Source organism: Palaemon carinicauda, chromosome 11 (assembly GCF_036898095.1).
Source record: "Palaemon carinicauda isolate YSFRI2023 chromosome 11, ASM3689809v2, whole genome shotgun sequence".
In the NCBI taxonomy this organism is placed as follows: Eukaryota; Metazoa; Arthropoda; class Malacostraca; order Decapoda; family Palaemonidae; genus Palaemon; species Palaemon carinicauda.
The window spans coordinates 72,032,456-72,046,790 of NC_090735.1; the positions used below are offsets into that span (position 1 = coordinate 72,032,456).

The 14,335-nt window shown below is 45.3% G+C and overlaps 1 protein-coding gene across 1 annotated transcript in view; it reads right to left on the bottom strand.

Moving 5' to 3' along the window:
* Positions 1-2,028, bottom strand: part of LOC137650067 (CBP80/20-dependent translation initiation factor-like) — a 167,294-nt gene extending 165,266 nt beyond the window's left edge. Inside the window, exon 1 of the mRNA XM_068383122.1 lies at positions 1,895-2,028. The gene's annotated coding sequence lies outside the window, so the exon portion shown is untranslated. The remainder of the gene's footprint in view (positions 1-1,894) is intronic.
* Between the last annotated feature and the right edge of the window lie 12,307 nt (positions 2,029-14,335).

A 14,335-nucleotide genomic window follows, 5' to 3' on the forward strand; every position in this document is an offset into this window, starting at 1 on the left:
GGGGTTGTGACCTGGGAAGGGGGGTTCCAGCTAGGGGTTATGACCTGGCAAGGGGGGTTGCAGCTAGGGGTTATGACCTGGCAAGGGGGGTTGCAGCTAGGGGTTATGACCTGGCAAGGGGGGTTGTGGCTAGGGGTTGTGAACTGGCAAGGGGGGTTCCGGCTAGAGGTTATGACCTGGCAAGGGGGGTTGCGGCTAGGGATTGTGACCTGGCAAAGGGGATTGCGGCTAGGGGTTGTGAACTGGGAAGGGGGGTTGCGGCTAGGGGTTATGATCTGGCAAGGGGGGTTGCGGCTAGGGGTTATGACCAGGCAAGGGGGGTTGCGGCTAGGGGTTATGACCTAGCAAGGGGGGTTGCGGCTAGGGGTTGTGAACTGCGAAGAGGGGGTCTGGCTAGGGGTTGTGACCTGGGAAGGGGGGTTGCGGCTAGGGGTTGTGACCTGGGAAGGGGGGTTGCGGCTAGGGGTTGTGACCTGGGAAGGGGGGTTGCGGCTAGGGGTTGTGACCTGGGAAGGGGGGTTGCGGCTAGGGGTTGTGACCTGGGAAGGGGGGTTGCGGCTAGGGGTTATGACCAGGCAAGGGGGGTTGCGGCTAGGGGTTATGACCTAGCAAGGGGGGTTGCGGCTAGGGGTTGTGAACTGCGAAGAGGGGGTCTGGCTAGGGGTTGTGACCTGGGAAGGGGGGTTGCGGCTAGGGGTTGTGACCTGGGAAGGGGGGTTGCGGCTAGGGGTTGTGACCTGGGAAGGGGGGTTGCGGCTAGGGGTTATGACCTGGGAAGGAGGGTTGTGGCTAGGGGTTGTGACCTGGGAAGGGGGGTCCGGGGGGCTTGCCCTGACTAAGGGTTTTGACGTGGGAAGGGGAATCCAGGGCCTTGCCCCAGGCTAGGGGTTGTGACCTACGAAGTACTGGGTTAGGTTAGGTGGGTTTGTTATGTTCTGTACCCTTTAATAAAACTCAAAAGTGTTAAATAATCACGTTTTGGCCGGTTTTCAGCCACTTACGTAAACCATATATTTTTCCAACTGGTCATCTTGTGCTTAATTTGCATTTCTGGCCATTATTCTTAGTGCAAATCACATGTTCATGACATTTCCCAACCCCAAAAAACAACGGTTTCTCACTGGGTTTACCCCCAATAATCATGGTCAGAAATGCATAAAATACAAGATAGCGAGTAAGAAAAATATATGGTTCATGTATCTAGATAGAAATTAATAGTATTATATATTTACCAATAAAAATACCAAACTAGCCAGCACTCGTCCATTTCTTATAGCAAATTCTAGTTTCGCTGGTAGTTAAAGTATCAGGTAATTTTGTATTGTATTACAGGGTGAGATAAAGTATCATTTATTGATTTTTGATAAAAACATGGCATATATTCATTAAAATCATACTTAATGAACAGTATCTTTCAAAGAACGAAGTGTCAAAATGCTTTGTCAGGGGAACACCGTCTCATTAGAACTGGGACGACTGTGATAATTGCCAGTTACTGTTAGTGACCTCTGAACGAGAAACACCGTGAAGATGAAATTGTGGTATACTGTACAGTATGGTCATAATCGACTAGGCCTAGATTAATAAAAATCTCATGACACAACACTTACTCAGTCATTGCCCTTTAAAAAATTCTTAATTGTGTAAACTATGTTCATTCTATTTTAGATAAATCACATTAACTCTTGAATATATCCAACAATTTGGCCTCGTTCGAGAACACTCAAGAGGCAACACCCAAAAGTATTCTTTGATGACACTTTTCCATAAAAATTCCAAATTGACAATACTTCCAGTTGTTGAATATCTAAAAAATGAGCTTCAAGATACTGATATAATAGTTTATCCAGACAACTGACACAATATAACAGCTATAAATGTACAAAATGCTTACCAGCAAGGAGGAGCCTCCCTTGACAGTTGACGATGTTGTGGCTTTGTCCTTAGTGTTGAACCTTACATCTTGGTTTTGGAAGAAGTGTGAAGTTATACTTTTACGATCATTCTGAAGGTGATTTTGACATATACTCTAGAAAATTAATTATATTTTTTTTCTTATCAAATCCCATGTATGTGAACAATCTATGATATCAAATAAGAACACAATTATAAAAGCGCATAGTATGATTGTTTGTAGGTGTAAGTAAAGTATATACATATTTTAGATTTAAGCTGACCACTAATCAGAAATGAAATACCAAAACACTGTATTATTATTATTATTATTATTATTATTATTATTATTATTATTATTATTATTATTATTATTATTATTATTATTATTATTATTATTATTATTATTATTATTATTATTATTATTACTAGTAATAATATCCTCATCAACTCAGGTAAGAGGAAAGGAAAAGACAGGTAACGAAAGCGTTGAGGAAGCTGCAGCAGGAGAGTCAATTCTGCGTGAAGATGAAATTTGTGGTTACTGTATGAAAAGATTGTGGGGAGGGATTGTGCATCCTGCGAAAAATGTGAATTGTGGACCTGTTTAGCTTGTCACGGTCTGTCAAAAAAGGAAAAAAATGTGGTATAACTAATGAGAGGGCCAATGAAGTATCAGCAAGGAAGAAGGGAAGCAGCAATGTGTAAATTTTACCTGGAAAAAAATATTGCCCCTATAATTAGAGAGGCTTCAGATACAAATGCTAAAGGGACAGTGGGGAATACAGAGCGAATAACCTAGGAAACAAAGGTAGCAGATTCGCCAATTATGAAAACTGCTGAAAACTTAGAGGGCAACCAAAGTGTCGCAGAAAAAAAAGGGTAAATTTTTCAGAACAGAGTCAAAGAGCTGCTGAACAAAATTAGTCTCGAGAATCGAATAACAGGGGCACAAACATGTCAAAGGGAAGGGATGGTAAACACAGAGACGGGCATGACACAGAGGACAGTACCTGGCAACGTAACGCAGGGGAATCAAGGGTTATCACAGAATTCTAACTTCTGGTGCGAGTACCCTAAAGGTTTCCCTCTAGGATATCGTATATCAACAGGGGACGCATGTATTAACACGCCACATAGCTATCTGCATCCCATATAGAGTTAACACTTCGATATGGAAAGGTGGTTGAGTAACTAGGGAGCCGTTCCACAGTTACACTCATCTGTGGCTGCTTTTGGTACTCGAAACATAAAAAAAGGGCGCCATTGCTAAATGACGTCACGTCCGTCCTCATCCTGAGCCCAGCTTCTGCTAATCTCCATGATACAGCAGGTCAGGGCGGGGCCTGAAAGGCTGGACTAGAATAGATGGGAGGGTCCATCAGGACGTCATGGCTATCTCACCCAAAAATAGATTTTTCGCTTCGCTCAAAATCCGTTTTTTGGGCTCAAGCCATGACGTCCTGATGGAAGTGTACCAGAGAATTAATGTAGGCTACCGTGGAATTTTTACCCTTTTTTAATGCAAGTGCCAAGGGCTTCGAATAGAGGTATATAACAAGTCCTTACCAGAGATTCTATGGTGGACGATAGGAACATCTCGAAGCGATCATTGAAGAGCTACTCACCCTGCGGAGAGTTCATGCTGGACTCGGAGACAAGACTAAGATTAATATTCGGGTAGGAATATTATCAAGCATAGGTAAGTAAATAACATTTACTACTCTCCCTGGAGGAGAGATCAATCTGGTCTCGGAGGCAGGACAAAGGTTAATATTCAGGTAGGAATATTATCAAGGCATGAGTGAGTATATAATACAATTACATATATTATTCTTCTCATTTAGAGACAAAGGGGTAAATGAAACTATAACAATCGTATATTTCTTAATAAAGAATAGGAGCGGAGAGAGACTCACATGGAATAAAATCGACATTTTATTTCATAGATTGCAGATCATTATGGTAGTAATTACAATAATGAATTTAGAGTTTATTTACAATAATAAAGAATAATGTACATAGAAAATAAAGACTTCAATCTTGAATCTGAAAAGAAATTTTACTTTTTAGCAAGACAAGTTCCAGAGGAACATCAGTCTTTTCCAAAGAAAAACACATCATGCCCTAGGGCATGTGGCACTCATGTAAAGTCTATGACATTTCACCTTGGTAAGAACGGTCTAATAGAAACACTAAGTGTCAATGAAATCACTATGTATCACAAAAGGGTCAACACAGGCACCCGTAGAGTTAAAGTCCCAAGTAACTCACTGTTCTATGCAGAGTTAAACAGCAGGTTTCATAACACTACCTGCGGCTACCACGAAATTCTTAACTTCGTGCACTTGTTTTGCGTAGTGCTTGAAGAAAACACGCGATGATTTCCATCCTGTGAAGCTCTTGAGGCTTTCGAAATCCATACTCTGGAAGAAGTTCAGAGAAGATGCGACTTTTCTAGGATCGTGACCTGCGGGTGTACTGTCAGGATCCGCTCTGCGAATGAAGTAGGTGATTTTCGCTCTTAGTTGTTTCAGTGACAGGTCGCTACCCGATGTTTCTCCTTTGAAGAGTTGTCCTCCACCGAAGTCTGAAGTTCTTCGAAGATAGACCTAAAGACTCTCCACTGGGCATAGAGAGACATCTTCCTTCAGGGGGCAGATTCTCCAAGGGCCCCATCTCTTGGTGGGTAGTTCATTCTTAGCGAGAAACATCGGATCATGGAAGAGGGTAAGATCTCCTGTATCTGCGAACAGGATATGACCCTCTTCTCTTGATAATGCCACTATTTCACTGACTCGGGCTCCCGAGGTGAGAGCAAAAAGGAAGATAACTTTTTGAGTCAAGTCTTTTAGAGGGCACGAATCATTGCCCAGGTTAGAGGCAAAATGGAGCACCTTGTCCAGGGACCAGGAGATAGGTTTTGGTGGAGGTGCTGGGCGTAGTCTAGCGCATGCCTTTGGTAATTTATTAAAGATATCACTGGACAAATCAATCTGGAAGGCGTACAAGAGTGGTCTAGTCAAAGCCGATTTGCAGGTGGAAATCGTGTTGGCCGCTAAGCCTTGTCCATGAAGGTGAATGAAGAAGGACATACAAAAATCAATGGTGATTTCCGCAGGATTTTTTGCCTTGACGAAAGAGATCCACTTTCTCCAGGAAGATTCGTATTGCCGTCTTGTAGATTCAGTCTTGTATTCCTCGAGGAAGTTTAAGCTTTTCTTTGAGATTCCAAACCTTTTCTTTGCGGCTAAGGAGAGAAAATCATGAGATGAAGGTCCCTGACTTTCAGTAATGAAGCGAAGACAGTCGACTTCTGTACTTGTTGAGAGAGAACTGGGCCCGGTAGGGGATCAGCGTGGGCTGCAGCTCCAGGACCAGAGGGTACCAATTGCTCCAGGGCCACTTGGAAGCCACTAGGGCCGCTGTCCCTTTGAAGGTTCTCAGTTTGGAGAGGACTTTCAGCAGAAGGTTGGGAGGAGGGAACAGGTATATCCTGGACCATCTGTTCCAATCCAGGGACATGGCATCTACCGCTTCTGCCTTGGGGTCCTCGTACGGGGCCACATATCGAGGAAGTTGATTGTTGTCGCTCGTCGCGAAGAGATCAATCTGAAGTTCCGGGACTTGGTGAGAGATGAAGGAGAGTGACCTTGCGTCTAGAGACCATTCCAACTCTATTAGACTTTTCCTTGATAGAGCATCCGCCGTCACGTTGCAGAATCCTTGTAGGTGAACTGCAGACAGGTGCCATTTCTTCTATTCTGCCAAACATAAGATTGGAAGGAGCACCTGATTTATCTGGGGCGATCTCGAGCCATGACGATTGAGACATCTGACTACCACCGAGTTGTCCAGAGTCAGACAAATGTGGATCGAGGGAGGCGGGGAGAGTTTCTTCAGGGTGAGAAGAACCACCATGGCCTCCAAGATGTTGATGTGAAACGTCTTGAATAGGGGAGACCATGTTCCTTGAACCTGTCGTTGGTGGGAGTGACCTCCCCAACCCTCCAGTGAAGCGTCCGTGTGGATGTTGATCGATGGAGGTGGGTGTTGAAGAGGAATGGACCTTTTTAGGGCCTTTGCTTCCGACCACGGCTTTAAGAGTAAGCAAAGTCTGTTTGGAAGCCGTCTCTTGAGGTCTCTTCGAGCGATAGATGCGAAATGTCTCCAGACTCCCGCGGCATCCTTTAGCTGTGCGCGAAGCACTGGGTTTGTCACAGAGGCGAACTGTAGAGAGCCGAGAACTTGTTCCTGCTGACGTCTTGAGATCCGTTTGGATTTTAGAAGCCTTCTGACAGACCCTGCTATTTCCTTCCTTTTCTTCTGTGGGATGGAAAGGCGGTGTGACTGAAGATCCCAATGGATTCCCAACCATTGGAACTCTTCTGAGCTGGAGAGAGGCGAGATTTCTCGGTGTTTATCTTGAATCCCAGATGCTCTAGGAACTGGGTGACTTTGTTGCAGGCTCTTACACAATCTTCGGGCGATGTCGACCAGACTAACCAGTCGCCTAGGTAGGCCATCACTTGAACGGCCTGAAGACGGAGCTGTTGGACGATTGCGTCTGCCAGCTTGGTGAAGATCCGTGGAGCCACGTCGAGCCCGAAGGGCATAGCCCTGAAGGCGTAACTTTTCCTTTGGAGTCGAAATCCTAGGTAGGAGGAAGCGTGATGATTCATTGGAACGTGCCAGTAGGCATCCGCCAGGTCTATGGAGACCATGTAGGCCCCTTGAGGCAGAAGGGTCCTTATTTGTTGGAGAGTCAGCATCTTGAATTTGTTGTTCGCAATGAACTTGTTGAGAGGGGATAAGTCTAGAATGACTCTGAGTTTGTCGGAGTCTTTCTTGGGAACGCAAAATAGTCTCCCTTGGAACCTGGTTGACTTTACCCTCCTTATCACCTTCTTGTTCAAGAGTTCTAGGACATATTCTTCCAGGAGGGGGGTTGACTGTTGGAAGAATTGCTGGAAGGCTGGGGGTGGTTGAGTCCAGCTCCAGCCTAGACCCTTCTTGACAATGCTGTGAGCCCAGGGATCGAAGGTCCAACGATCCTGGAATTGGTGGAGTCTTCCTTCCACCGAAAGACATCATTGCTTCTGGTGTCCCGAGGGTCTGCCACCTCGGCCGCTAGCTCCCCTTCCTCCTCTGCCTCTGGAGGGACGGCGAGAAGAATCTCTGCCGGAGCCTCTGCTTAAGCCCCCACCTCTGGGACGAAAGGTAGTAGAGTATTGCTCATAAGAGGGGTGAAGACTGGCGACTGCGACACCACCGGTTGGGGGACCAACTGAAAGGTTTGTTGTGGCTGCTTAGCCACTTGGGGAGTAGCGGGACCCGGAAACTGCCGTCTCTGTTGACGTTGCTGGGGTTTCGGCTTCGAAGTCTTCCTCTTAGGCTGAGGGCCATCATCCTGAGAGGACTTCCTCTTTCGTGACATGCCCCAATTGTGGAGAAGGTAGTCAAATATACCCAAGGAAGCTACTGAAGGAACCTTCCATCAGGACGTCATGGCTTGAGCCCAAAAAATCGCTTGTATCACCGGGAAAGACGCGAAAATACACCTCTTTTTTTTGTGACTGGTAATGTTCACTGATACTTTCTGTTATTTTCTGAATAAATGTTCGAAAAATATTGGTTTATTTTCATGTTATTGAGAATAATCTCAATCGGACGTCAACATTACACGATTTAACTGGCCGCTATTTTACCGTTAGGATAAAAGCCGGATGTCGCCAATCAGCAGTCACAGATGAGAATTTACCTGGCTGTAAAGTAACATAAGGAGAAAGGGCCTACCACTCCCTTTACCCTGCATTTAGCTGCCAATAGGTTTAGTATGATCCACTAACCAATTAAAATTAATGTAAAGGTAAATGTAAAAAGTTTTATCACAGACACAAAAAATTTCAAAAAATTTACAACAATGATATCCTAATTGCACTTGTCTCGACCTAACAAACATGTTAGAATAGTTTATTTTAAAAGTTACATGAGACTACAAGTAGAAATACAACAAAAGCAGTTTTACATATAGTGTAATGTTGATGTCCGATTGAGATTATTCTCAATAACATGAAAATAAACAAATATTTTTCGAACATTTATTCAGAAAATAACAGAAAGTATCAGTGAACATTACCAGTCACGAAAAAGAGGTGTATTTTTGCGTCTTTCCCGGTGATACAAGCGATTTTCTATTCTCCCGGAAGGCATCCGACGTCCGACGTCCGGATTTTACACTGTGCCCAGGTAGCCCAGTCCCCAGTGTTCAACCCGAACTTTGAGAGGCAAACGACTTCCTTTCGCCCCAGTCAGAAAGGAAAAGGTCCTAAGAGAAGTTCTCCCGGAGGTAACTCCTCTAGGGGCCGAGGAGGACGCAGAAACAAATCCGCAGGTCCCCCAAGCAATGAGGGTTCCAGGTAGGGGGCAGACTGCATCACTTTCGGGATCGTTGGACCTTCGATCCCTGGGCCCACAGCCTAATCACGAATGGACTCAAGTGGAAATGGAGCAGAACTCCACCCCATATTCCAGAATTCTTCCAACACCCCACCCCCTTGTTAGAAGAATATACCGCAGAACTCTTGAACAAGGAAAGCAAAGTCCATCAAGTTCCCAGTTAGGCTTTTTTGTGTTCCCAAGAAAGACTCACACAAACTCAGTCATTCTAGACTTGTCTCCACTCAACAAGTTCATCGAGAACAACAAATTCCGGATGCTTACTTTGCAACACATAAGGACCCTTCTGCCAAAAGGGGCGTACACGGTCTTAATAGACACAGCAGATGCTTACTGGCATCTTCCAATGAGTCGCCCTTTCTCCTCCTACCTAGGATTAAAACTACAGAAGAAGAAGTTTGTCTTCAGAGCAATGCCCTTCAGACTGAACATAGCCCCTAGGATATTCACGAAGCTAGCAGACACAATCATCCAACAGCTACGCTCCGAAGGAGTTCAAGTGGTAGCATATCTAGATGATTGGCTAGTATGGGCAGCATCCAAGACTACTTGTCTGCAAGTAGCCAACAAGGTGATCCAGTTCCTGGAACACCTGGGCTTCAAGATCAATTGCAAGAAGTCTCGCCTTTCTCCAGCTCAATAGTTCCAGTGGCTAGGAATCCAATGGGACTTAAAGTCAAACCACCTCTCCATTCAATCCAAGAAGAGGAGAGAAATAGCAGGATCTGTCAGGAGACTAATCCATCACAAGAGGATTTTAAGACGCCAACAGGAAAGAGTATTGGCCTTGTAGATATATAAAATGTGAGACCGTTACATTAACTGACGTTAACATACAATCATACCTAAAGCAAGGTATTATGTTTCCCATTTATTATGTGTCTCATTTGTTATATGTCTCTTGTAAATAAATACACCCCCTATGTACTCATATGTGTATATGCAATATATTACCATGTTATTATGCATAGTTATTCATTGTATTATTAAGTGTGGCAACGCCCCGAAGACATGGCAACAATGTACCTCCCAGCCTTGGGGCATCACACAATGTGCTTGTATTTCTTTCGTCACTCAAGGCAGACGTATTTCCTGCCTGTTGTTATTTGATTCGTGTATTGCACCTTCTCAATATAACTTATGTTAATTTCAAGATTGTGTTTCCTTCCCAACCTCCCAGGAACACCCCCAACATGGCGCAGTGAGTATTTCGTGAGAAGACAGTGCTTTTACAAGTTTTCAAGCAACACAAGACGACGATTACAGCCGCCATTACTCTCCCCGTGAATCTCCATGTATTTATTGTGCAGTTCATGTGCATTTAAGTGTAGTGTTCGTTGCCCATAGTGACTTATACGTGAACCCTTTTAGTGCAGTGTGCCTTAGTGACTGTTAAGTGACCTCCTCATGTGCTGTGTCCCGTAATTAGCTACGAGAACGAGTTTAGCACATAATTTCACTTGACCGGCACACTGACACCTACCCACTTCGAACGCTTCCGGGCAACTGACCGTGACGTCACCGAGGGGAGTGACTACTGTCCGTCGAACAGACTCCTCCCCCTCCCTACCTGAACCGTACCGCTACACTTAGTATAATATGCACATATTCATAAGAATGATATTATTTCTGAATATTTTGGAAAATTGAACTTTTATTTCTTACATATTTCTTCTTGATATGTTAATGTTAATGTTTTTACAATAAACCATGTCGGAATCGGAATTTCACGAGGAATCTACTGATATACGAGAAGCAGAGGTAGAGGAAGGATTTAATCCTAATGTTGGAGCTCTCGGTGGATTAATTGGGGAGGAAGTATACCAGTTGCCACTGCCACTCACCCCACATTATACAACTCCTCCATCAGCTTCAGGAGCCAATTTTCTTCATTTCATCAAGTATCTTGAACAATGTCGTATACAAGAGGATGCAAGAAGGCGCCAAGAAGAGGATTTTCGACGCAGAGACGACGAACAACGTCGACAGGAAGAATGTGCTCGCTTTACAGCATTGTTGCAGAGGTTACTTCCTGTTACCTCCCAACCTGACAGCACACATAGCCTTTCAGTCAATACATCGTCTACATCGTCAGTACCTACTGTTTCATCTTCAAGTTTATTAGTAATACCTGCCCCTCAAAAAGCTATCACCCAGAACCCGCCTCCCCTTCAAGCAGATGCCAGTTTTCAAGTTTTTCGAGAATGGAGACGTCGATGGGAAGATTATTCTATCATGGTGGATTTATCCAAGTTACCTAAAGAGAAGCAACTCATTCAGCTTAGAATGTGTCTCACTCTCGAGACGCAGAGGATCTTGGAGCACACCCTGGATATTCCACCCAATACAGACAAGACAGTAGAAGAGGTCTTAGATGAGCTGCAGGATCACATGAAAAGTCTACGCAACGAAGCCCTTCTCCGAAAAGAACTCTTAAGTTGTAAGCAGTTTGAGGGAGAATCTTTTTCAGATTTTTACCTGCGACTTAAGCATATAGCTGAAGAGGTGGACGTCTGTCCGGGGAATTCATCAGTGTGTGAGGAAACTCAAATGAAGATGATAATTCTCATGGGTATCAGGGATGGAGAACTCGTCCAGAAACTCATCTCTCTTGATGCAACAGCTTCACTACAGGAGGTGGTCAATACTTGTCGCTCATATGAGGCGCCCAGGAAGGCTACTTCTGCCATTCGAGCACCTACCTCCCAGCTACGTGTTGTTTCAACATACAAGAAACAGAAAGGAGGTGGTAAAAATCATTCTTCAACCCCACCACCCAAACCAGCCAATCCATGCCAGTGTTGTGCACGTAACCACCATTCTTCCGAAGTTTGCCCAGCCCTAGAAAGCAGCTGCAAGAACTGTGGTCGACGAGGTCATTGGGACAGGACTCCAAAGTGCCCAGCCAATGCAGCACAGTGCCGAGTTTGTAACCGTGTGGGACATTACGATAAATACTGTAAGACAAAGAGAAAGGACAGTACACAGGGTGGCTCTTCAAGTGACAAAGCTACCCCATCATCAGGTAAATCAAAGGTCGTAAAGAAGTCCAGCTGTTGTCGAGTCGAAACTTTCGGCAAGTCGCCTAAGCCTGTCTGTGTTCTTCTAACATATGGAGATGTTACATCCCGAATTCAGATGTTACCTGACACAGGCGCCGAAGTCTCCGTGGTAGGACCCCAGCATCTTGACCTACTGAAGATACTTAGGAGTAGTTTGAAGCCGTTTCCTACAACTGAAACTCTAACTGCCGACGGTTCAGCCATGACACCTGCTTTGGGTACCTTCCAAGCCACTCTTACTCTGGGTAAGCAGTCCTGTTCTGCTGTTATACAGGTTCATGACGGTGTTCAAACACCATTGCTGTCTTACAGCCACTGTAAGGAATTAGCAATTATTTCTCCTGACTTTCCCAAGCCAATACTGGAAGTTAAGCATGTCAAAAGTTGCAAGGAATTGCCCCTTTCTGCTACCACATCCCCTACTGAGGCAAGAGAATTTTTTCTACAGGAGTTCAAGGATGTTCTGGTCACCAAAGAAGACCTCAAGACAACACCACTTCAGCCGATGACCGGTCCTCCAATGAGGATCCACCTCAAGGATGGTGCAGTACCCTTTGCTGTCCACACTCCACGCCAGATACCCTTTGCTTTCCGCGATCAAGTTAAGAAAGAACTCGCCTCCATGGTAACCCAAGGAATTATCAAGCCTGCCGGTGATGAACCTTCAGAATGGTGCCATCCACTCGTCGTAGTAGCTAAAGACTCAGGTGTCCGTATCACTGTTGACCTCACTAAGCTCAACAGCCAAGTGTCCCGACCAACCCACCCTTCTCCAACTCCGTTCGCTGCCATCCGTAGTGTTAATTCGAAGGCAAGGTATTTCACTACAGCAGATGCCTTATGTGGATATTGGCAGATGGTACTTGCTGAAGAGGACCAACACTTGACAACCTTCATTACACCGTACGGCCGTTTCAAGCATTGCAGAGGCCCAATGGGTTTTGCAGCTACAGGGGACGCCTTCTGTCTCCGTGGTGATATGGCTCTTCAAGGAATGCAGAACTGTGTAAAGGTCGTGGATGACATACTTCTTTCTGATGAAGATTACTTCACTCATCTTCAACGAATCTATGAGATGCTTCTTCGATGCCGTAAATTCAGGATTACTCTCAACAGAGACAAGTTTGTGGTTGCTGCATCTCAAGTGTCCTTTTGTGGATATCAGCTCTCAGAAGAGGGTATAGCAGCTGATCCTGGCAAAGTTAGTGCAATCCGGGACTTTACAAATCCTACCAATTTGACTGACCTTCGATCATTCATGGGTTTAGTGAACCAGTTGGCTGAATTTACCCCTGACATTGCTGCTACAGCTCAGCCCCTACGACCTCTGATGAGCCCCAAGAGAGCATTCGTTTGGACTCCTGATCATGACGAGGCATTTCGTTGAGTCAAGGCTGCCTTGGTAAGCCCCCCAGTCCTTGCCTCGTTTGATCCTGCATTGACGGTAATTCTCCAGACTGACGCCTCTCGCCTATATGGAATTTGATACGCCCTTCTACAGGACCATAGTAATGGCAGACTTCGCCTAGTTCAATGCGGCTCCCGTTTCCTCACAAATGCCGAGTCCCGCTACGCTATTATAGAGTTAGAATTGTTAGCTGTGGTGTGGGCTATGTCTAAGTGTAGATTATCTAGCTGATCTTCAGCATTTTACCCTGATGACTGATCACCGGCCACTCATCCCAATTCTCAATCATTATACACTTGATGCAGTGGAGAATCCTCGCCTTCAGCGTCTCAAGGAAAAGATTTCACCGTACCTATTCACAGCAGTGTGGCAAGCTGGAAAGCAGCTCAGCATTCCAGATGCCTATCTCGAGCTCCAGTCAGTCAGCCTACTCCAGAAGATGATATCACTTGTGCTGATGTTGCAACACACGTCAGGTATATCGTCAATGTCAATGCTGTCATCGCCGAAGAAGATTCTACGCCCAAAGATGCAGATAGGACACTTCAGGAACTCCGAGCTGCAGCAAGAGCTGATCCATCGTATACCCGTCTTGTGAATTGTGTGACTTCAGGATTTCCATCAAGCCGTCATAACCAACACCAGTCGTTATTTCCTTTCTGGAAATTAAGGGAAAACCTCTCAACTGATGGTGATCTGGTTCTCTATGAAGCAAGAATTGTTGTCCCTGCTGCCCTCCGCCGTCGTACTCTCGCTCGTCTACATGATAGCCATCGAGGAGTGGAAGCCACAAAGCGACGTGCAAGACGGACTGTTTTTTGGCCGGGAATTGATTCAGACATCAGCAGTACTGTCAGAGCTTGTGAATCATGCCAAATGTTGCAGCCTAGCCTTCAGCAGGAACCCTTATTGAATGATTACCACCCTACGAGGCCTGACTTTTTTAGTGTCGCCGGGAAGTAATTCCTCGTTGTAACCGATCGACTCTCTGGGTGGCCTGTTGTGGTACCATTTAAAGGAGACACTACTGCTTCCAACACCATACGTATCTTCTGTAGTTACTTCAGGGAAGCCGGTGTTCCCCTTCGTCTCAGGACCGATGGTGGCCCTCAATTCGCCAGCAAAGACTTCCAAGATTTCATGATGAGATGGGGTGTTCACCATATCGTGTCGTCACCACATTACTCGCAGTCTAATAGTCATGCAGAAGCTTCTGTAAAAGCCATTAAGCACTTAATTCTCAAGACAGCACCTTCTGGCAATATTGACTGCGAAAAATTTGATCGAGGCCTCTTGGAACTGCGTAATACTCCAAACTTCACAGGCCGCTTTCCAGCACAGATTTTGTATGGACGACCACTCCGTACCTGTGTACCTGCTCATCCACAGTCTTTTTCAGAGGAATGGCAGGCCAAGTCTGAGGACTGTGACCGCCGTGCAGCTGCCCGTGCTGAACAAGTAAAACTACAATACGATCAACACGCCCGGCCACTTCCCAAGTTGGAAATAGGTC